The sequence below is a fragment of the Notolepis coatsorum genome (genome assembly GCF_963971535.1).
Source record: "Notolepis coatsorum genome assembly, chromosome: 8".
Taxonomy (NCBI): domain Eukaryota; kingdom Metazoa; phylum Chordata; class Actinopteri; order Aulopiformes; family Paralepididae; genus Notolepis; species Notolepis coatsorum.
Genome location: NC_140172.1, coordinates 144256377 through 144279540, shown reverse-complemented (window position 1 = coordinate 144279540; position 23164 = coordinate 144256377).

The window sequence follows — 23164 nt, the reverse complement described above, 5'->3', positions numbered from 1 at the left end:
AGAACGAAAAGAAAGACATTCGCTCTAAAGAAGACATTTACGCCATCAACCTACTCGAGCAGGGGACAAAGAGAGTCACAGTCGGCGGAGTGATGAGATACGCAACTCCACTCCTGAGGCGAGAGGGAATGCCCCCCTTTCACGCAAAGAAAGACGCCACGGAGCGCTATCTACTGAACACAGAGCGGCGCCTAGCCAAAGACCCCGCTCAACAGAGTGTGTACCGAGCTGAGATTGAGAAGCTAATCACAGCGGGACACGTAACAAAGATTGACATTAAAGAGGCCGATCAGACGACCGAATCATGGTACGTGCCGCATCACAAGGTTCATCACAATGGCAAGGATCGCATTGTGTTTAACTGCAGCTACCAGATCGGATCCCAAAATCTGAATAAAGAGCTCTTGCCCGGCCCCACACTCGGCCCCTCCCTACTAGGCGTGCTACTGCGCTTCCGCCAGGACAAGGTAGCTATAAGCGGGGATATCAAAGGGATGTTCTTGCAGGTGAGACTAGTAGAGGAGGACAAGCCTCTGCTACGGTTCCTATGGAGAGAGAAGATCGGAGATGAGAACCCATCCATCTACCAGTGGGAAGTACTCCCCTTCGGAACCACATGCAGCCCGTGCTGTGCTACCTTTGCACTACAGAAACACGTCACAGAGGACCCAGCAGCAGATGAAGAGGTCCAACACAGTGTGAAGAACAGTTTCTACGTGGACAACTGTCTACAAAGCGTCTCGACTCAAGAAGAAGCCGAGGCTCTCCTAATCAAGTTACGCGCCTCCCTAATCAAAGGAGGCTTTGATCTCAGGCAGTGGGCCAGCAGTGACCCGCACGTATTGCGCAGCCTCTCCTCCGCAGACAAGGCTGCCAGCAGCGAGACCTGGATGGCGACAATCCCAGGAGAAGCCCAAGAAATGACACTAGGATTAGTCTGGCGCTTCAAAACAGACTCGCTCCACTATAGACACAAACCCTTGGCTCCAGAGCAAGGAAGGTCGGCGGCGATACCGACCACCAGACGGAGTGTGTACAGAACACTCGCCAGACAATATGACCCGTTGGGATGTATTCTACCTTACACCACCAGGGCAAAGATGATTGTACGAGCACTATGGGACAAGGACCAGGGCTGGGACGACCCAATACCCGCACACCTTGCCTCAACATGGAGAGAGTGGGAGACGGAACTCCGCTCACTCCCAGGTGTCAATATACGCCGCAGCTACTTCCCATCTACAGTGAGGCCAGAGACATGCGAGATTGAGCTACACGTCTTCAGCGACGCCTCCGAAGTAGCCTACGGATCGGTTGCCTATTTGCGTGCCCAAGAGATGGGAGGAGAGATACACACTGCTTTCATACTGGCCCGCTCAAGAATAGCCCCACGTAAGCAACAATCTATCCCACGTCTAGAGCTCTGCGCAGCCCTCGCAGGAGCGCATCTAGCCACGTTAATCCAACGTGAACTCACCATTCCGGTGCATAGAACAATCTTGTGGTCAGATTCCACGACAGTACTCACATGGATTAAGTCTGATTCATGCAGATACAAAGTCTTCGTGGGAGTCAGAGTCACCGAGATTCAAGAATTAACAGAAGAAGCAAGCTGGAGGTATGTGGATACCAAACACAACCCAGCTGACGTCATCACCCGGGGAATGTCCCTGGATGACCTAACCCGTCGCAACATCTACAGTGACGGACCAGCATTCCTCCAGCTCCCGGAAGGAGATTGGCCTACGCCCACCCCGAGGGAAGCAAGTAACGAGGAGGCTGAGAACAAGAAGCCTATGTTCTGTGGACTGAGCACTGTCGCCTCCACAGACCCCAACATAGATGATTGCATTACCCTAGAGAGTGCGCAACAAAGAACATTCCTGCGGCACCACCCAGAGATTCAGTCCACCACTGACATGTCAGCAGCTGACTACGAAGAAGCAGAACTTCTTCTACTACAACGAGCCCAGAGAGACTCGTTCCCCGATGAGCTAGACTGTCTACAGGGAGGAAACCCCGTCCCATCAGACAGCAGACTGATTCACCTGGCACCAGAGAGTGACGCACATAATCTCATCAGAGTGGGTGGTCGCCTGCGGAGAGCCCCCGATCTACCAGATGACATTAAGCACCCGATCGTCTTGAACAGCCGACACAAGGTCACAGAGCTGATCATAAAGAAATACGACGAGGATGTGCACCACGCAGGAGCAGAGAGAGTCTTCGCGGAGATCAGACGTCGTTATTGGATATTGCAAGGGAGAGAAGCAGTACGGCGCTTCCAGCGAACCTGTCTAGACTGCCGTAAGTGACGCACGCAGCCCAGCATACCACGGATGGCTGACCTACCCCCCTGTCGCCTCCGAATCGGCGACAAGCCATTCCACTCCACAGGCATGGACTGTTTTGGCCCGTTGTATATAAAGAGAGGAAGAGGCACCGAGAAGCGGTGGGGTATTGTATTCAAATGCATGACCACCAGAGCGATACATATCGAGCTCCTTCCGACCATGAGCACAGACTCATTCCTTATGGCCTTCCGGAGATTCATATCACGGAAAGGAAAACCGTCTACATTGTTGTCTGATCACGGGACCAACTTCAAAGGCGGAGAAAGAGAGCTGAGAGAGAGCTTCCAAGCTATGGGCCCAGAACTTAAGACCCACCTCGCTCCAGCCCAGGTTGACTTCCAGTTTAATCCCCCGAACGCACCCCACTTCGGTGGAACCTGGGAACGAGAAGTACGTTCTATAAAGACAGCCCTGTATGCCGTACTCGGAGCCCAGACTGTGGCAGAGGAAGTCCTAATGACAGTCCTCACGGAGATCGAGGGAGTATTGAACTCAAAGCCCCTCGGTTACGTCTCCAGTGATGTAGCAGACGTCGACCCAGTCACCCCCAACACACTCCTAATGGGGCGGCTGGACCCCGTGCTACCCCAGACAATGTACAGGCCCGAAGAAGCGAACGGCCGAAGAATGTGGAGGTACAGCCAAGTACTAGCTGACAAGTTTTGGAGCAGCTTCCTACTTCACTACCTACCGTCTCTACAGACCCGCCAGAAGTGGGTAAAAGAGAGAGACAATTTGACAGAAGGAACAGTCGTCATGATTATTGACCAGTCACTCCCCAGAGCTATGTGGCCGGCTGGCCGCGTAAGCAAAGTGATCACCGGTGCCGATGGCAAGGTCCGAGCAGCTGAAGTACTCGTCCAAGGGCGCACTTACACACGTCCCGTGGCGAGGCTCATAGAACTGCCCCGACTCCCAGATACTATCGATGATGACCATGACCCTATGACTTTGGGAGTTGACTGACCCTTACAGCGGACCTTGAGTGGAAGACAGTGCGGTTAATCTGTCTCTGCTTAGCTAATTAGGTGGGACTAATTAGGGGGCGGCTGTTGTGAAGGATCAGATTAAACCGAATATGTATATTTATTTATATATATATATTTAATTGTATTTGTATATCGTTTGATATCCCCTGTATATTCCTTGTACAATATGCATTGAATATCCCCGTTTCTACTAAACAGCCCATAATAGTTTCATTCTACCATTGGACGAGAACCTGGCGCCAGGTTGCCATACCCCTAGGTCCAAGTTCAATCGTGCCGCCTAACATGTCGAGGCAACCCCCGGTTCCGCGCAGTAATATGCCGGGCGAAATACGAATGGTACTATTTGTTCATAGCGCATATATATATGGCGCTCGTAAAGTAGAACTTTCTTTTAGTCCAGTTCTTTACCCTCCAACAGAGTGACAGACGCAAAAGCCTCCCCACGACGCACGTGCGGTGTAGTAAGGCCTACTTGGCCCAGAATAGGCATTGAGATATCGTGTAGATTAATAGTTGAATGGTCATAGTTTGGCACCATACCGTCGAGTTGGACGTATTCTATTAAGCTAATAATAGTCTATTTATGTATGGTGCATCGTTCGGTTAGAGTTCTACAGTTATCAGCACCCCCATCGTTCCTGACGTTATCTGGACGCTTAACCAGGCTGGTCAGACCCCTAGTGGTGATTGCATCCGAGGAGCTCCGGGTCAAGAGCGACTGGACCTGTATATTGGATTACTCTACCCTGACGACGGCGAGCCTTCCACGGCTCTTGGATTATGCTTTGTGTGCTTTGATTATTCCATGGATAAAGGCCAACACTGCCGAGTGTTGGAATTACCCCCCGGAGAGGACTCCAGGTGAGGCGGCGCTCTACACGTGAGGTCGCACCACGTCTCTCCGTTGTGGACCGGCAGATACCGTTCCACAGAGGGTCCAGCTGTATTCGTCTGCGGCCCGAGGTTCTGTGGGCACCGTGTCCAAGACTTTGGATTCTCCCAAGACACCGTCGGCCAGATGGGATACCGCCAGCGGCTTCTCTAACCCCCCCCTCCTACTGTCTTACAACCAGCGGGACCCCCCCCCCCCTTAGTGTATCCAGCTATAATCATTTAAGTACCATCGCTATCGTTTCCTAAATATTCCAGGTTGTATACTTACTCCCTGCGCAACCAGAGATTGGACATTCAATGTTGATTTACCTACGAATACTCATTTGCCATAAAAGTGCATATTCAATATTTCAAATCATAAATGTAATTAAGTGAATGTTGTATACACCTTTTGCTGTATTAAATATTCGATTTGGTACATTTGTGTTGGTTCGTTTCATCAGGTGGGAAAGTGTTCATCATACTTATATCTTGTACTGGGTGGCCAGAAGTTAAAGTACATGAGGTAGTGGTATTAAATATCATATCTAACAATACAGTCAGGGAATTGTACCCCTCAGTTACAGTGGAGATAAGTAAAAGATCGACCATACATCAATCAATGGGAAGAGAGCCGTATCGTTATTCTGTATAACAGTTCAACTAATTATTTTCGCTAGCAAGATCTCATTTGATTATTCAATCCAGCAGGCAAGTTTAAAGAAATATAATCTGATTGATTGAGGTAATGAGGGACTTAAAATTAGCCTATAGATAACGCATTTAACTTGTCGGCGAGGCGATTGAGCCGTACTGCAATATGTTACTAAAGTTTTAAATCAATTAATCAATCAATGCCGCTAGAGAATCAGGATCTCTGCTCTCGACACTTGCTGCCTTCTCGGCTGAGGCGGGCATGCGCACTTATCCTGGGTCTCAAGTCTGGCTTGAGTTAACGAGACTGAATCCACCTTCGAGGAACAGGAAAATCCCGGCTTCAAACATCGGGTTAACTGAATCTGGATAATGACATCTTGATCGACTTAGTTGAACCAGGTACGGGGAACGGGCCTGGTCTATATGACCAAAGAAAAGAGCATAAACATTTCTTCATTGTTTAGCCACAGTTTCTATAGGCTACTATCACCAAGCCTTTCACCCCAGGCATTACAGAGCACTGCTCGATCTAGCTAGCTAACGTTATACCAAGATGCAAACCGAATTTGCCTGGTGCCATTACCTTTCCTTTATTCTACTGTATTTCAATAATTTTATCTAATAGGTATTGTTTTCATATGCAGTTGAATGTGTTGGATCAGCTATAATGCATTGCATTCCAAATATATTGCCTTCATGTATTATGAATAATAATTAATGCTGTCAGGCGATTAAAAAAATGTATCTAATTAATTACAGGATTTTAAATTAATTAATCAAATTAATCGCATTTGAATCGCATAACCATTTTAGGCCTGATATTTTATCATTTGTAAATGTTTATTCTACGTTCTTATGGAATGAATGAGATAAAAAAAAAATTATAATAATTTTATAAATTGTTTTATTTTCTTTTAATACATTTTGAGTTTGCTGCTTTGCTGAATTAAACCAACAACCAACCAAGGAGACATTTACTCTGACCTGTTGTCCAAGAATACTTCTCTTCCCATGGAACTATTTCTTCTTATGAAATCTACAACAATAGCAACATAAGGATAGCAATAGAATGATAGCAACCCACGGGGTCATCCATCAGCCAATCAACATGCAGACCACCCACGGGGTCAACCATCAGCCAATCAACATGCAGACCACCCACAGGGTCATCCATCAGCCAATCAACATGCAGACCACCCACAGGGTCATCCATCAGCCAATCAACATGCAGACCACCCACAGGGTCATCCATCAGCCAATCAACATGCAGACCACCCACGGGGTCATCCATCAGCCAATCAACATGCAGACCACCCACGGGGTCATCCATCAGCCAATCAACATGCAGACCACCCACGGGGTCATCCATCAGCCAATCAACATGCAGACCACCCACGGGGTCATCCATCAGCCAATCAACATGCAGACCACCCACGGGGTCATCCATCAGCCAATCAACATGCAGACCACCCACGGGGTCATCCATCAGCCAATCAACATGCAGACCACCCACGGGGTCATCCATCAGCCAAGTTGTCAACTGGAGAGGTAAATGATTCTTAACTAGGGATGTTCGATGTTGGCTTTTTTACCGATATCCGATATACCGATATTGTCCAACTCTTAATTTCCCGATACCGATATCAACCGATACCGATATATGCGGGGTCCCCCCCCCCCCAAAAAAAAAGGAATAATTTCAGGTAATTAACATTACATATCTCTTGTTGATGAATTAAAACAACATTATGCATATTTTGACAATAAATAAAATAAGAATGTGTTACTTGCTTGCCTGGGTAAATAAAGGTAAAATAAATGTAACATTTTTTTTTTTTTTTTTTTTTTTTTTTAACGATACAGATATTTTCCGATATTACATTTTAATGCCAATATCGGCCGATAATATCGGTAGGCCGATAATATCGGACATCCCTATTTTTTAACCCTTTCACTACCACACTATAGGAGGTTAACCTTTCACTACCACACTACAGACGGTTAACCCTTTGGTAGTGTGGTAGTGATGGGGTTAACTAGGACAGTTTGGCATGGCCACATGTTTTCCCACTGTCTCTAGAGTCTAAAGCCATAATATGTGTGGTTCCAAAAGAGATGGTTTGCCTTCTTTTGGCTGTTCCTTTTCTTTTTCTTTTGGTGGTGAACTAGGCTATCATGTTCGAGAAAATGGGCATGTAGTAGAAAAAGTGTCCAGTCACCAAACACAAAACGTGTCACCACCAGGGAGGAAGGCAAACAAGTGAGAAAAGAGGTTTGTATGCAAAACATTGTGAAAATTACATCCAGAACCGTCCACATGTTCAGCAGATGTTTTCCCCCCTAAAAGGAACCACTTATTTTGCAGCCATGAGGCAATATGTTGACCGAATCTCGGTCGTTAAAGAACCCTCGTAAAGAGTAGGAGGCTCCCCGACGTTCCTGGCCAAATTCCCAATCAGGTCTCTGACATCAAGGCCACCTAATCATCCCTCCCCCCTTAATTGGCTGATATCAATCCCTGTCTCCTGAGCCGTTCAGCCATTGTGTATAGTGTGATGTGTGCCTGGTGCCAGTGTATGGTAGTCATTGTGTAGTGTGATGTGTGTCTGGTGCCAGTGTATGGTAGTCATTGTGTAGTGTCTTGTGTGTCTGGTGCCAGTGTATGGTAGTCATTATGTAGTGTGATGTGTGCCTGGTGCCAGTGTATGGTAGTCATTGTGTAGTGTCTTGTGTGTCTGGTGCCAGTGTATGGTAGTCATTGAGCCTGCGTGGCCCAAGGTTGGGTGCTACCAGTGGTGGTGAAGGAGGCAATTTACACCCTACATTGTGGGGGGAGCTTTGAGTGTCTAGAAAAGCGCTATATAAATGTAATGAATTATTATTATTATTATGTTGTCCATCAGTGTAATTGCATCGTTGGTCTGCAATCACGATACACAAATTTTTTTCTTCTTCAAATGTATTAATAGAAAAACAAATTAGTGACTCAATGCTGAAAATTGTGAATCACATGTTCTTCCAGCAAGTGCACAAGGACGAGGACGCACAAACCAGGGTTCCCACAGACATTGCAAAAGGAAATTCAAGGACTTTCACATACTTTTCCAATCACTATTTTTCATTTTAAAAGAGCATTTAAAATGATACAATTCACTTTTTTTTTATTGAAAGAAAATCGGATCCAATATTTATGGCTTAAAACCAATTTCCGACAATTAGTTAAATTTTTTCTTTTTAACGTAGTCTCACACCTTACACTTTACACCTACCCTCAGCCACCTGTACAAAAGATTATAAATACAAAAAGTGTGAGACATGAACTGAATTGTATTATATTATAATTGCATGTTCTATTCTATATTCTATTCTAAATGGCTTAATCTTCACTAATGATGAATTTATCTTAATATTTAGGTAATAGGGAGGTATATTAAAAACAACACGATGAGTGAAGTCTGGTGTCCTCTTTACTAATTTTAAACCATGCATTCGGAGCGTGCTCTGCTGGACAAACTGATGACGACATTTATAAATGTCCCCAAGCATTTGACTCTGCATCATGTTCTGTAAAAGAAAGTTGTAATATTGGCACCTATATCAGCCAACATATTGGCCGATACCGATATGTCTGATTAATCGGTCTTGCTCTACTGTCTGTATAGGTTTCCAATGTAATCAAGCCTGCTTCTTATTTTAAATACACAACTCACATTCATGCACATTATGATGGCACACTAAACACAGAAAACATAATATTATTGATTACGTAAAAGCACCACACAGTCGCCGCATAATGGTTAACACAAGGTCTCTCTACATGTGCCCACTCAGTACAACGAATTGGATTCACGTTTTCCCGAAAATGATCCTGTTTTTATTAAAATATACATCTAACAATCGCAGTCAACACTTTTCAAAACGGTGCTCAAAGCGATGGGACAAATCCCTACAAACGGCTTCCAACGCGTGCTCTAAAGAGAAGCACCTCACGCAGATATTCCAGTTGAGAGAGAGAGAGGGGTGTGAAAAGACAAAAGGCTAAAAACTGTTTAGACGCGGAGCGAGGAGAGAGAAAAACAGACACGGCAGCTGTGCTCCCGCTGACATACAGACCTGGGCCCTATTCCCCGTACCTGGTTCAACTAAGTCGATCAAGAGTCCCATTATCCAGATTCAATTAACCCAATGTTTGAAGCCGGGATTTTCCTGTTCCTCGAAGGTGGATTCAGTCTCGTTAACTCGAACCAGACTTGAGACTCTGGATAATTGCGCGCGGCCGCTTCAGTTGAAAAGACAGCAGGTGTCGATCACCGAAATCCTGATCTTTTAACGGCATTGATTGATTGATTGTTTTAAAACTTTATTAACAGATTGCAGGCGGCTCAATAGCCTCGCCGACAAGTTAAATGCATAATCTATAGGCTAATTTTAAATCCCTCATTACCCCAATCAATCAGATTATATTTCTTTAAACGTTCCTGCTGGCAGTAGGTTTATGGATTGAATAATCAAATGAGATCTTGCTAGCGAAAATAATTAGTTCAACTGTTTCAGAATAAGGATACGGCTCTCTTATCCATTGATTGATGTATGGTGGATGTTTTACTTATCTGCACTGTGGTGTGACGGTTTGTCCTTTTGCCTTTCACGCAGATAACCCGCGTTCGAATCCCCCTCCTTCTAGTCTTTTTCTTCTTTTTGCAATGTAAATACTTTGGTGCACGTTTAGAGCTATATAAATAATGACATCCTCAATGCATGTAGATTTATAATATTTTAACTTAAAACTAGGCTACTTTTGCGTATAATCATTAATATTATATTCCAAAAAATTTATATTGGAAACGCGGGGTTTCGAACTCGGGTCGTCGGGTTGACAGGATTGAGCACTAGCCGTTGGACCACTGTGGCAGACGGGATATATTCATTGTGTATCCATCAATGGACAAGAAACCCGTGTTTCGAATATTTTTCTTTTGAATTAAGTTTTATCTCTTTATTCTCAAATGCATTAATGTGACGTCAACGGCTCATTCAATTTCTCAAATCCGTCAAACAGCGCATCTCATCAGACATTTTAATCCCAGTTACAATATCACACAAAAACCACAATCCACGCATAGACACTTCAATTTTATGCTTGAATGAAACACAATCCGGGCGCTCCGTTAAGCAAATCTACAGCGGAGAATATATGAAACTAATCAGAGCCAAACGGCCGTTTCATTCATTAAAAATATCCCTGCGGGATTCACATTTGCAATGCGCCGTTATTAAAATAACCACATGCAGTGTGTATCGCGACTCCGAGCGCCGTATATGACGTGCATTATTTTATTTAGGACAAAGTAAATCTATAGGCTCAATATGATTTATTATCAGCATTTAGTTCTATTATTATACATTTCAAAAGCCCCCTCTAGGAAAACGAAGCACAAAAACATAATTCAGAATGGTATAATGGGATCTAGACTGTGAGAAATATTTCTGGAAGCGAGCTGGCATTTCTTTGCGGGGGCGTGGCCATAGTTCATCCAGCTAACTGAACTTAACCCTGCTCCCGACCAGGCTCAAACTTTTTGATCTGTTGTCATGGTGATTTAGACAATCGAGCATCGGGGAATGGAAAGGTCTGGCTTAAGTCAGGCTATGCTGGAAATTATCCGGCTAACTCAGTTAGCCAGGTACGGGGAACGGGGCCCTGCTGCACTGCCCTGGAAGGTCAGAGTCACATTGAGGCTGTGAGCCATGGCCCCTGTGGGCTGTGGCTAATCTCAAGTTCACCTCCTCAACCATAGCCTTATGTTAGTTATCAAGCTCATGTTTTTTTACTTTTCTTCTGTACTATAAATGTATTGCCTATATTTATGTCTTCTACTATTACCCTGCCCATACTTGTACCTGTGCACCCCCCCCCCCATGCTGCTTTGATGCCTGCATTTCCCCTAAGGGGATCAATAAAGGAATATCTTATCATCTCCACACATGACTAGAGTGTGGGTTGTGTGTGTGTGTGTGTGTGTGTGTGTGTGTGTGTGTGTGTGTGTGTGTGTGTGTGTGTGTGTGTGTGTGTGTGTGTGTGTGTGTGTGTGTGTGTGTGTGTGCATAGACGCCTACGTATAGGAGCAGACGATGCACGTGCTCCAGGACTATTGAACTTGGGGGAGCAAACTTGTCTCTTTGCTCCCTCACTTTTTGATCATATGATATATCCCCCCCCAATATATAAATATTATCTAACCATAACTACGTAATTTCAATCAAATTAATAATACGCAATGACACTTAATAGCAAGTTTTTAAGTTTCCAAAGATTGTGTGACCCCCCACTTTAATGGTTTGATCCAGTGCCCACGGGCCACGGTTCGTCGGCATGACGTATACGACATGTTGGGGGAGGCGGCTTTTTCGAAAGCCCTTGAAAAATTCAGGCTGGATATTGGATAACATTGTGAGGATTATTCTTCTGCGTTTACATCAAAATGGAGCAAATCATCACGTAAGTCGAACACTGTGACTGTATACTAAATGCGCAAACAGATTGAAACTGAATATTTCTCGTATGGTGAGCCTCGGCGCTGAACCGAGTGAATCCAGAGATACGGGATGGTGCGCACTGCGCAGGCGCTGTGATCACCCAACGGCGGAAATAATGCCGCTTTGAGCAGTTTATAAAAAAATATAAAAAATATTTATTAGCAACGCCGAGCTTTCAAACCATCCCGTATCTCTGTGCGAACCCCTCGTGCAACTGTGAGCACCTTTGTAATGTCTCTGTGATACTTGTATAACGAACGGTTCGGCCAGAACCAGTCCTTCATGGTAAATCTAGGTTGGTTTCCCATTGAGGAGCAAGTGACTGTGGATTCACTCGGTGCTGAGCACAGTCACGAAAGGGGACCCTGATGTAAACAAGACAAACGTCTTTCTCTGGTCTGCATCCCCTTAACAATTGTGTGTATTGAGCCGTACTGTATTGTACCCATTCTGCAATCTGTTAAATAAAGTTTTCATTCATTCAGCCGCCGCGCTCACTGGGGCTATTGATAGCGTCAATTAGTTGTTGTTGTTGTTTTGTACTGCCGCTGCGGATGAGAACGGGGCCGGAAGGGCTTTGGGAGGATGGGAAAGTTATTATTATTATAATAGTAATTGGCTATCATACGTGCCTAGCTAGCGTTAGCTAAAAGAGCCCTCGCAGTGAAGTTATTATTATTATAGCTATCATACTGCAATATAAACTGAGTTTTATAGTGAAAAGAGCAGCTTTATTTTGGTCAAGATTGAAGGCTCTATATTGCAGGAAATTGCACATACAGGTGTTCATTAAATGTAAAAAAATCTAGGTAAAAAAAAAGAATAAAAAAAAATCTTGCACCCCCACTTTCAACTATAACTAGGCGGCCATGTGTGTGTGTGTGTGTGTGTGTGAGAGAGCGTAAACCTTACAAACCTAGAGCCTATAGAAAATGGCATTTCTTCCAGAGATGTTCAGTTCAGAGTTTAGTTCAGTTCAGAGTTTTTATTTGCCACATGGAATCTTACAGTCAGAGTTTCTTCATTACACAATCATAAATATCATTCCATGGTCAAAAGGAGCAGGAAGAAGAATAAATCTTATAGTTACCTGCCCCTTATTCCTAAACTAAACAAGTATTTACTTAATGGTCGGCGTACAACCTAATTTACACAAATAATAATTTATACCATTATACAAGAAACACATAATCCACAGTTAAACAAGAAAAAATTAAATAATAATAAAGAATAAAGAATAAAAATCGCGTCCACAAGCTCCCCGGCAGGACACACGCAAGAACGGGGGCACACAAAGAGGAGAGAACCACTATAGCTCCGCAGGGACGGCGGAGCTATAGGCTAACGTCAGTGTAGTGGTCCCGACTGTAGCAGGGACGGCGGAGCTATAGGCTAACGTCAGTGTAGTGGTCCCGACTGTAGCAGGGACGGCGGAGCTATAGGCTAACTGTGATGCACCGAGTGGGCCACCATTGATCAACATGCAGCGACGTGTAGCTTGCATGATGCGTGTGCAGTGCTTTGCCACACAGGTCTGAGAAGAGGACCTGCACATGATTTTACTCGTTCCCCAAACTCCTCTACATGCCCCGATCTCAAATAGTTCACGACAGTAGACATAATGCTAACGTTAGCCAGCGCCATATATCGAGTAGTACTATGACCCGGACGGACATAAGGCATACGTTTTCCTGAAGTGACGTCACGGCCGTGCTAGCGTCTGATAAGCTTTTAGATTCGGCTCATTAATATGCACCTGTAGTGACGTCGGCGTTTGATAAGCTTTTTTGATTCGCGCGGGCATTTTATTCGTGCATGGACCTTTTTAACTCTTTCGGAGTAGCATTTCCGGTGTCAAATGGAAAAAAATAAATAATGAAATTATATACCAATGATGTAAACTACCCATAATTGATCAGTAGGGTTTAACCTGGATGTTGGGCTTTAAGCTCGCTATGGAGAGAATTCCTCATCATCATCATGTAGTTCTTCATCTGCGGACCTGTTGGGAGAACAGGTTCTGAAAAGTCATGTGTTATTAAAATACATTTGTTTTCAGACATATATGGCTGAATAATGGATCAACATGTAAACCTGAACGTCATGCGAGATCAACTGTTAATTAATTCCATACCTTTGTCTGCGATTCCGTGATACACCTGTGGGGACAAAAGCGTTTCAGTGTCTGTAATATCAAAACAGTTTAACAAAGGAGTTTATTGGATGTTATTGGATTGTTTGATTGAAATGAACACGTGAAAAAATAAAAATAAAAAAAATAACAAACAGTAAACTCTAAGAGATACTTACGTACCAACAACGTTATTGTGTCAATAAAGAAAAAAATAAATCAAGAAATTGGTTCAGAGGACAAAAGGTGGCAACGTGCCCATCACAAAAGAAACAACAACAACTAAGGATTATAATGGTCTGTGTTTTATAGACACAATGTATTTGATGGAGTGCTGAGCGCTCACGTCCGTAGACCTCTGTGGAGGACGTGCCTCAGGAAGCAGAGGACGACGCTCAGACACATTTCATTTATTTTTTCATTTCAACCTTTATTTAAAATCGTAAGCATCTGAGGTTTCCCTCATTTACAGAAACGACGATTGTACAGTACATAATAAAAACAATATTCACAGAAATGTAAACACCAGAGTAAAAAATTTTTTTTTAAACGTTTCAAAATAATTTAAAAATATCAACTAAAACAGTTACAGGTATAGTCACACAATGGTCTGAAATCATTTAAACATTCCAAGGGAAGGGAGAACCTCCTATTTCAGCGTGAGTTGAAGGACATTCCATGAGTTAGAGGCATCAAAGGAAAAGGCTGACTTCCCTAGCTCAGAACAAATTTGAGGAACCCTATAAGAGCTGTAAACCGCATGCGCACTAGCCCAAAACGGTGGGAACCGGTTGGAACCGGTTGGAACCAGCGGTGGGTGGGGTTCTCCGGCACTGCAGATACACCCTACCAGAGCCTTATAATGATTATTATAATAATATAATCTTTTAGAAGGCTCTGCACCCTCCTCCTGGGGTTTGGTGTCTGAACGAGTAGGGTATATCTGCAGAGCCGCAAGCCCAACGTCTGGGCGGGGCTTCGGGGCTTGTACTTGGTTTTACTGTGCGTGGGCGGAGCGTCGGGGCTTGTACCTTGTTTTGTTAGGCGGGGCTTCATAGTGCGCATGCCAAATGTACCTTAATGGTTGACTATAGAAACTGTGCCACTCTCTGTTAAGGGGAGAGACCCTCATTCATTGTTACACATTTATGTTCTGAGTTCCCAGACCACACAGGGTTTCTAATAAAAGAACAGGCGTACAACAGAGGTTCTGTATCGTTAGTGGCTTAGCTTGGCTTCGCCTTCTGCACTATCTCGCGTACGTGCACGCGTACTGAATAAACCACAAATGTACCTCTAATACCAGTATTAGTCTGACCACACCCCTCATCAGCTTACCTTCATAAGCAGGTGTGTGGTCACCTGCTCTCCTCCTTCTCGCTTTCACCACAAGGAAGAGGTGCCTCGGTAGATCCCCACACTTGACACCATGATGGAAGAAATTGGATTAGGAACAGCTTGGGAAACAAGGATACGTTGACATCATATCTTTATTTTCTCTCTCACTATTTTCGAGAAAATACGGCGATATTGTCTTCGTACTGGAGTGTCTAGAAGATGATGATCATTCTACAAACCCTCCACCGGTTTTCGTATTGGGAGCACGCCGCTGCATGCTTCTCAACTGCAGTTCCTTGCTGTGTTTGTTGGGGTGAAACCTGTCAGGCCACAGCTGAACTGTCGGACATGCCGCTGTTGTGAGGAGCGGTGCGTTCCAGGTTGGGTGAGTAGTGTTTGCTGGCGGGCTCCACTTGTCTGTTAGTGCTATGGGGGCTACTAGACAAAGTTTATGGAAACCGGCCCCAGGCTAGGGTCCTTTGTTTAGCCGTCTAGGCGACAGAAGGCCTTGGTCTGGCGACCATTATAGTTTTAACTAGTGGGCCGCGACCATTGACACTGGTGATCCCTGTGTGTTCTGGACGAGTGGATTCTCTCTGTCACCGTGTTAAGACCCCATCTTTCATATCCAAATGAGAGTATTCCTTCACGAGGGGATATGTGCATGTAATGTGCGATAGCGGCAGATTCATGTTCAAAGTCAGCTATACAGGCCAGTTGGTACTGTGCTGATTCCGCCGGACGTGTTAATGTCACCGTTGTGAAGCGGTGTTGACGTCTTGTTTTCTCTTTTCTCTTAAAAAGTGAGGAGGGTTCAGAACGGCGGCCTGTCTGGGTGAGTGTTATGTCATTGTTTACATGTTCATAGCTTACGGTTAGCCGGTCGGTGGCCTGGCGCGGGGTAGCTTAGGCTTCTCGCGCGCCGCCGGGAGCTCGCTCCTGATCGCGTGCGTCGTAGATCGGCGTCTCGCGAGCGGAAGCGATAGCACCAGAACGGTTGGAGCAGCCGTTAGCTTGATGCTATTCTGTTGAACGTGCTTTGATTTTTAACATGTTTTACACTCTTGACCACGACGTCATCTTTGACAGGGGATGTTCGTCAACCCTGCCTGAGCCTAGACGGGGATTGCGTCAACAAAGAGGGCTGTGTTCTACGGTGGCTTATGACTGCACTTCGCTGATCTGCGTTCCGGGCAGGTACGGGGTTGGCCAGACCCTCATAACACGTCTTCTGGTTTTACCTTGCTAAATGTATTGTGAATGACGGTGTTTTTTCCCAAAACGTGTGTTGTTGCAATGCATTTGAGATACGTTGCGGGTTGTGTGTGAGCTGTTTTTGTCACTGGCAGTAGCTTCTCCGTGCAGGTCGTGATGTATTGATCTGGTTGTTGTGTGAGAAACATCATGGTGTTTATGTGTACCGTGTACTCACTACTAAGGCAACTAACCTATGAAGCTATGCTTGGTGACGAGTGAGTAAAAGAATGTTCTTTCTCAGACTGTAATGACAATGGACAGTGAGTTCACACATTAACAGGTTTTCCTGTTTTAACTGGCCGTGTTGAGGGTAAAATAGGAGGATTGTGTTTTTCCCCCCCCGGTTCCCTGGGGACTTTATCACCTCCTATCAGACATGTTGTGCATTAATTGTGTCTTTTGTGTGGTAGGGATACGATGTAACTCTCAGCTTGATTGCTGAGGTTGTGCTAAATCTGCTGGAGAAACTTATTTCCTAAAGGGAAATTGGTTTGGTTGCTGTCGTGTGCTTAGCAAGGCCTGTGGTCGATACTAATCAAGAATGATGTATTCTCTCATTGTGATGATGATGGGTTGTGTGTGTCATGTGACCTACAACTGGGTTGTACTGGCCACAGAAGCACATGTGTATGTTGGACCGGGGTTCTTAGAGCCCTCTCTATTCTGTGTTTTTCCTTAGTAAAAATCAGATAGCAGGTTAGCTCGTGCGCTGTGTGGAGCTGTGAAACGCTTCATAGAGCTGACTATGACTGTGTCATATTCTCTTTTTGTCGTTACGTCGTATCATGGGTGTGGGGTCGTAAAGGGGTGAACTGGTAACCTTTCCTCTCCCCATTGTTCTGTCGGTCAGGGGTACACCCCCTGTCCTTCAAGGTTCCCGTCACGTGGCGGTTCGGCACGTTACGGGGGGGGGGGGGGGGGGGGGGGGGAGGGAGTTCCTGGTCCCACGGCCTGGTATATTGGGCGTGTGCACCGCAGGAATTCCCCCGCCATAGAGTACGTCACCGTGCGCGTCTCTGTTGGTAGGACTTCCGTGTGCTGTTCAGGTCCATGTGATGGATCTGTTTTCAGGGGGGGTGGTCAGGGCTCCTCCTCACCAAGCGCCTACTCAGGCCTTCTGTGAGTTCGGACTCCTTCTTCCATGTGATCCATGTGAGGAAGCCTCCATCAGAGTACAGAGCCTTCCTCCTCAGATTGTCAAAGTGAGTGGACCCTCTAGAAGGGTCCTTTTCTATTGTATGTATATTCGATTCAATTCGTTTATTGAGTGTGTATGGGTTCGGTGCCTCTTCCCCGGAGGCCCTAAAACCAGTTTTTTACATGGCTCAAGGTGCAATATATTCTTTTCAATCTGTACAGCTCGCGTGGGAAGTCTCTCTGGGGATCCCCGTCTCTTTCCTATGGGAGGGTGGTGGGATGTAAAAATGTGAACATTTTTTACCCCGGCTGTGTAGACTGGGATACATACTGTTGATGCTTCCTTCTTTCTATTCCAGAAGTGTTGGAGTTAGGGAGTGTCACACCCCTCTTGTCGTTCCCCTGGGCGCCTTGGGGATTCAATGGCAGGTCTAAATAGCCTGTTCATTGATGGGGGTGTGTCCCGACGCACGTATAGTGCTAGCTCGCTGTAAACAGGCGATTGACTGGCACGCCTTAGTTGCTTGTGGTTGAAACAGCGTTTTTATAAAGCAACTGAGATGGGGGTTTTTCCTCTTCCGGCGACCACATCCCATGACCTGGGTGGGTTGTCGACGGATCCTCGTTCATGTCTGGGGGATGATGACGGGATGGATCTGAACATATGTAGTGGGGTCTCACGCCCTTGGGGTGGGCCACCAGGCGCGGTTCGTCCCGACGTCTGGGTGGCGCCTTCTTTTCATGTTAAGATCAACACGCATATCTGCCCTTTTCCTGGGGCATGTCGGCGTGGTTAGGGCACGGGACTGGTTCTGGTCACGCTGGTCCAGATCAGTTGAACCCGTTGTCCGCCGGGGATGCAGATCTGCTGTTCTGGTACCCTGAGGGACTTGGGCTTTTTTCAGGGGGAAAAATGCCAGGTCGGTCTGGGTGTCACAGGGTTAAGCGCTATGGAGACCCTGGTTGGGTATGTTTTTACTCAGCACTGTCGTCATGGCTTACAGCCATGCCATTCTGTACGCGCTCGATCTCGTCGGATCTCGGCCGCTACACAGGTTGGTCCTGGTTAGTACTTGGTTGGGAGACCGCCGGGGAATACCAGGTACGGTGTGCTTAGGGGCTGGTTCTCCATTGTTTTTCGCTCCTCTCTCACGCATGGCGAAGAGGGGCCTGTGGGGGTGGTTTTTTGACCTCCTCTGGTGACCCTGTGCTTCCCGTACCGCCAGGCCCGGTCCGAAGTGATGTTTGCGACCCGTAGGCCTGGGTTAACCCTTTTTGGAAACTGAAACACTTGTACTGCGGTATAGCCGGTGTATACCCGCAGGTGTGTTTTGGAGTTTTTTCTTGAGGGGTTATAGGAACAACCACCGCATTGGGTAACACCGAGGTGGTTGGTTCCCTGGTGTGTTGGAGCAGTGTCAACTCCCGGGTTCACCGGTTGAGGGTGCCCCTGCACGTTCATGACGTCTGCCAATCGTGTCAGCCTTCTCTGCCTCGACCCCTCTGGGTGGGGGTTGTTAAATGGAGGCTTGGTCATGCAACACCGCCAGCTTACGCTCCTTCCGCCGGGGCGGCTGTGTTCAGCTGTCCCCTCTGGCGCCTGTCTCGTCCGCAGTCTCCAGGCTAGGGTTAACAGCCTGTTGCCTGGTTTTTCCCCGGTGCGCTGCCTGCTTCCATTGGTTAACCTTTTTTGTGTGCTTACGGCCATGCTGACTGCCTATTCTGCAGGGTCAGTGTGCCAGGCGGTGTACTATTGGGGGGACGGGGCCCGCTCGGCTTACTGGCCTGGTTGGTTCCGCCTGGGAATACCAGGTGCAGTAACTGAGGGGCCTTTGTCCGAATACGCTGGCGATGTGGGGGGCGGGGCACTACGTGCCCACCTGGTGGGGTCTTGATGCTGGCATCATGGACTTCTCCGGGCCCCCATTCCTGGGAGTCCAGTCCTTTTGGTGGGTCTGGGTCTTCCTTCGTGCTCCGCTGCTACGGCCTTGCCACGGGGTTGGGTTTGCCCTTGACCCCGTGATTCTGGGGGCAGTAACGAGGTTGTTCCTCCGTTCGTTCCCGGGTGGCATGCGGGTTGTGCGTGTGTGTAGTCGTGGGTCAAGCCACGGTCTGCTCACCCTGTGCGTTGAGTTGCTTGAGTGCCTCTTCGCACGGTCGGGTCCGTCGCCCTCCCGTGACGTCCCTAATAGGGGGGCTACCCTCCATTAGGGGGGGTCGGGGGGGCTCGGCCCTCCCTGTTCTGATGGTTTTGGGGGGCTGTCAGCGGGGTGTATTTGTCAGCCAAGTGGCTCCGCTTGGCCTCCCTTGTGCAGAAGGCGAAGCCAAGCTAAGCCACTAACGATACAGAACGTTAGGTTATGACTATAACCAAGTTCTGTTAGTTAGGGGCGATGCTTGGCTTCGGACGGCCGCTGCAGCCCTTGACCTCACCTTGTGGTGAAAGCTTGGGAAGGAGGAGAGCAGGTGACCACACACCTGCTTATGAAGGTAAGCTGATGAGGGGTGTGGTCAGACTAATACTGGTATTAGAGGTACATTTGTGGTTTATTCAGTACGCGTGCACGTACGCGAGATAGTGCAGAAGGCGAAGCCAAGCATCGCCCCTAACTAACAGAACTTGGTTATAGTCATAACCTAACGTTTTTGTATTCCCGAGATTTGACACTTTATTAAATAAAAACACTAAAAAGGGATCATACCCAACTGGACCAATCTAGACCAGGGGCGTTTTTAGGGTTAGAAAACATTGGGGGCTTCAGCCCAGGGGGGTGGAGGGGGGTTTCCCCCCCCCCCCCCCCCCCCCCTTTTTTTTTTTTTTTTTTTTTTTTTTTTTTAAACACAGTAATACGCAATTTTAGAGTAATTAGAGATGAATACTGAAGAACTAGAATCATTAGAGGTTCTCAAAGTGAGGTCCATGTCCATGAGAGGGATCTGGGCAGTCCCCATAGAAAATTCAAAGTTAACAGGACCAAATCATCAGTTTCTTATTTATTTATTTAACCTTTATTTAGCCAGATAAAACATTGATCTGGTCCAAGAGGCCCCAACAGGAGTACAAATATACATATATACACATATATATATATATACATATACTGTACATACATACACACATATACACCAATAACAAAATAAAAACAGTTAAGAATCATACACATAAGCAAATAAACAAACAAACAAACATATGCACAGCCTACACTCTTAAAAAAAATGTATTTTTACGGGACTTTCAATGTATTATTTTACAGATTACTTTTGTTTTTCTACTTTAAGTGTAAATCCCATAAAAATACAGGAAATTCCATAAAAATACAGTAAATAACCTTTAATACAAATATTAACCATTAAATAAAGGTTGTAATCTGTAGATTGATTTAATAAGAAATTATCTTTTTTTTACAGGATTATTCCATTGCTTAATTGTCTTGAATGTTAAATTACATGTAAAACACCTAGAATATACATCATTTTACTGTATGTGAAAATAAGGCAACTTTCTGTTTTTTTGCTGTTAAACTTTAAATGTAATGTTAAATAATGTTAAAAAAGAGAATAATATAATTAAAAAACAGTAAAAACCTTCAGTTATTCTACAGGTAATTCTTTTTAAATACATGTATTTGCTTAATTGTGTTGAATGTTAAATTACATTGAATTGTATGTAAAAACACATAAGATACTCATCATTTTACTGAATGTGAAAATAAGGCAACTTTCAGTATTTAAAAAAAATACGATCAAACTCCTTCAATAAAGTGACAGAACTTAAAGTTCAGCAGTGAAACACTGTTATTTCACAGGTTTTTCCTACATTTATGATGAAACACCTTCAATTAAGTGACATAACTTAAGTTCAGCAGTGAAACACTGTTATTTTACAGGTTTCCCCATAATTATTACAATCAAACTCCTTCAATTAAGTGACAGAACTTCGTTCAGCAGTGAAACGCTGTTATTTGGCAGGTTTTTCCTACATTTATGATGAAACACCTTCAATTAAGTGACATAACTAAAAGTTCAGCAGTGAAATACTGTCATTTGACAGTATTTTCCTAAATTATTACGATCAAACTCCTTCAATTAAGTGACAGAACTTAAAGTTCAGCAGTGAAACACTGTTATTTCACAGGTTTTTCCTACATTTACGATGAAACACCTTCAATTAAGTGACATAACTTAAGTTCAGCAGTGAAACACTGTTATTTTACAGGTTTCCCCATAATTATTACAATCAAACTCCTTCAATTAAGTGACAGAACTTCGTTCAGCAGTGAAACGCTGTTATTTGGCAGGTTTTTCCTACATTTATGATGAAACACCTTCAATTAAGTGACATAACTAAAAGTTCAGCAGTGAAATACTGTCATTTGACAGTATTTTCCTAAATTATTACGATCAAACACCTTCAATTAAGTGACATAACTTAAGTTCAGCAGTGAAACACTGTTATTTTACAGGTTTCCCCATAATTATTACAATCAAACTCATTCAATTAAGTGACAGAACTTCGTTCAGCAGTGAAACACTGTTATTCTACAGGTTTTTCCAAAATGATTACAATCAAACTCCTTCAATTAAGTGACAGAACTTAAAGTTCAGCAGTGAAACACTGTTATTTCACAGGTTTTTCCTACATTTACGATGAAACACCTTCAATTAAGTGACATAACTTAAGTTCAGCAGTGAAACACTGTTACTTTACAGGTTTCCCCATAATTATTACAATCAAACTCCTTCAATTAAGTGACATAACTTCGTTCAGCAGTGAAACACTGTTATTCTACAGGTTTTTCCAAAATGATTACAATCAAACTCCTTCAATTAAGTGACAGAACACAAAGTTCAGCAGTGAATTTTTTTTTACAGATATTTGCTATATATTCTCTGTATTTTTACAGCCCAACTGCTGTATACAAATTCAAATTACCTATTATTTGAAATCCCTTTAAAAGTATCTGGACAAGACATTTTTCTTTTTTAAATGTCAATGCACATTAGGGAAAATGAATGATGTTCAAATAAAAGCCCAAGTTCTAATCTATCGGTTTTCATTTCATGTTTCAATCTGCTCCAGAGGCTGATATAAAAGGTTTTATTAACTGACAATTCTGAAAATCTTTCCAAAAAACCCTAATTGCATAGGTTTTAATAGGAGTTTTTAGCAGGCGTTTTATGTCTAAATGGGTTAAGTATTCATTTTGCATGGTCTCAGCTGCACTCCAGTTCAACAACCCACAAGCAAGCACTCTTCTCAGTATATTTGGAGTACATACAGTTGATATATACAGTTGATATACCTTGTAAAAGTCAGTACAGTTAATGTGTCAAAAGTAGAAATAAGCATTTAAAAGCTCTATTCTCCAATGTGGATGATAATCTGCCAATGGTGAAAAGGAAACGACTATATCTAGCATACTATTGTATAGTGCTGAGAGATGAGTCGGCGGTGGTGTCTCGAAGGAGAGCGGTATTTATTAGCACAACATTTTATATGGAAATCACAACATTTATATGGAATGTCACTGTAAACCAGTGTTCATTTTGGCAGCTATTTTCATTTTAGTTTTAGTCTTAGTAATGTGTCAAGTGCTCCTTTTTCGTTTATCATATTTAGTCATTTTCATTTATTTTTTTCGTTTAGTCAGTTTTAGTCAACAAAAATGTCTGAGCATTTTAGTAAACGGATGACATTTTTGTCTATTTTTAGTCAATGGAAAAAAACTTGGCAGAAGTCAGAAATAGTCAACATGGAACATATTCTGATTTAAATTGCGTATTTATTTTTTAACCTATAGGGGAATCTGAGTCGGCGGCACAAGTAATAAACAGGAAGGGTGCAGCACTCACTGTCGATCTGTGAATGGAGAAATAACTTAATAAGA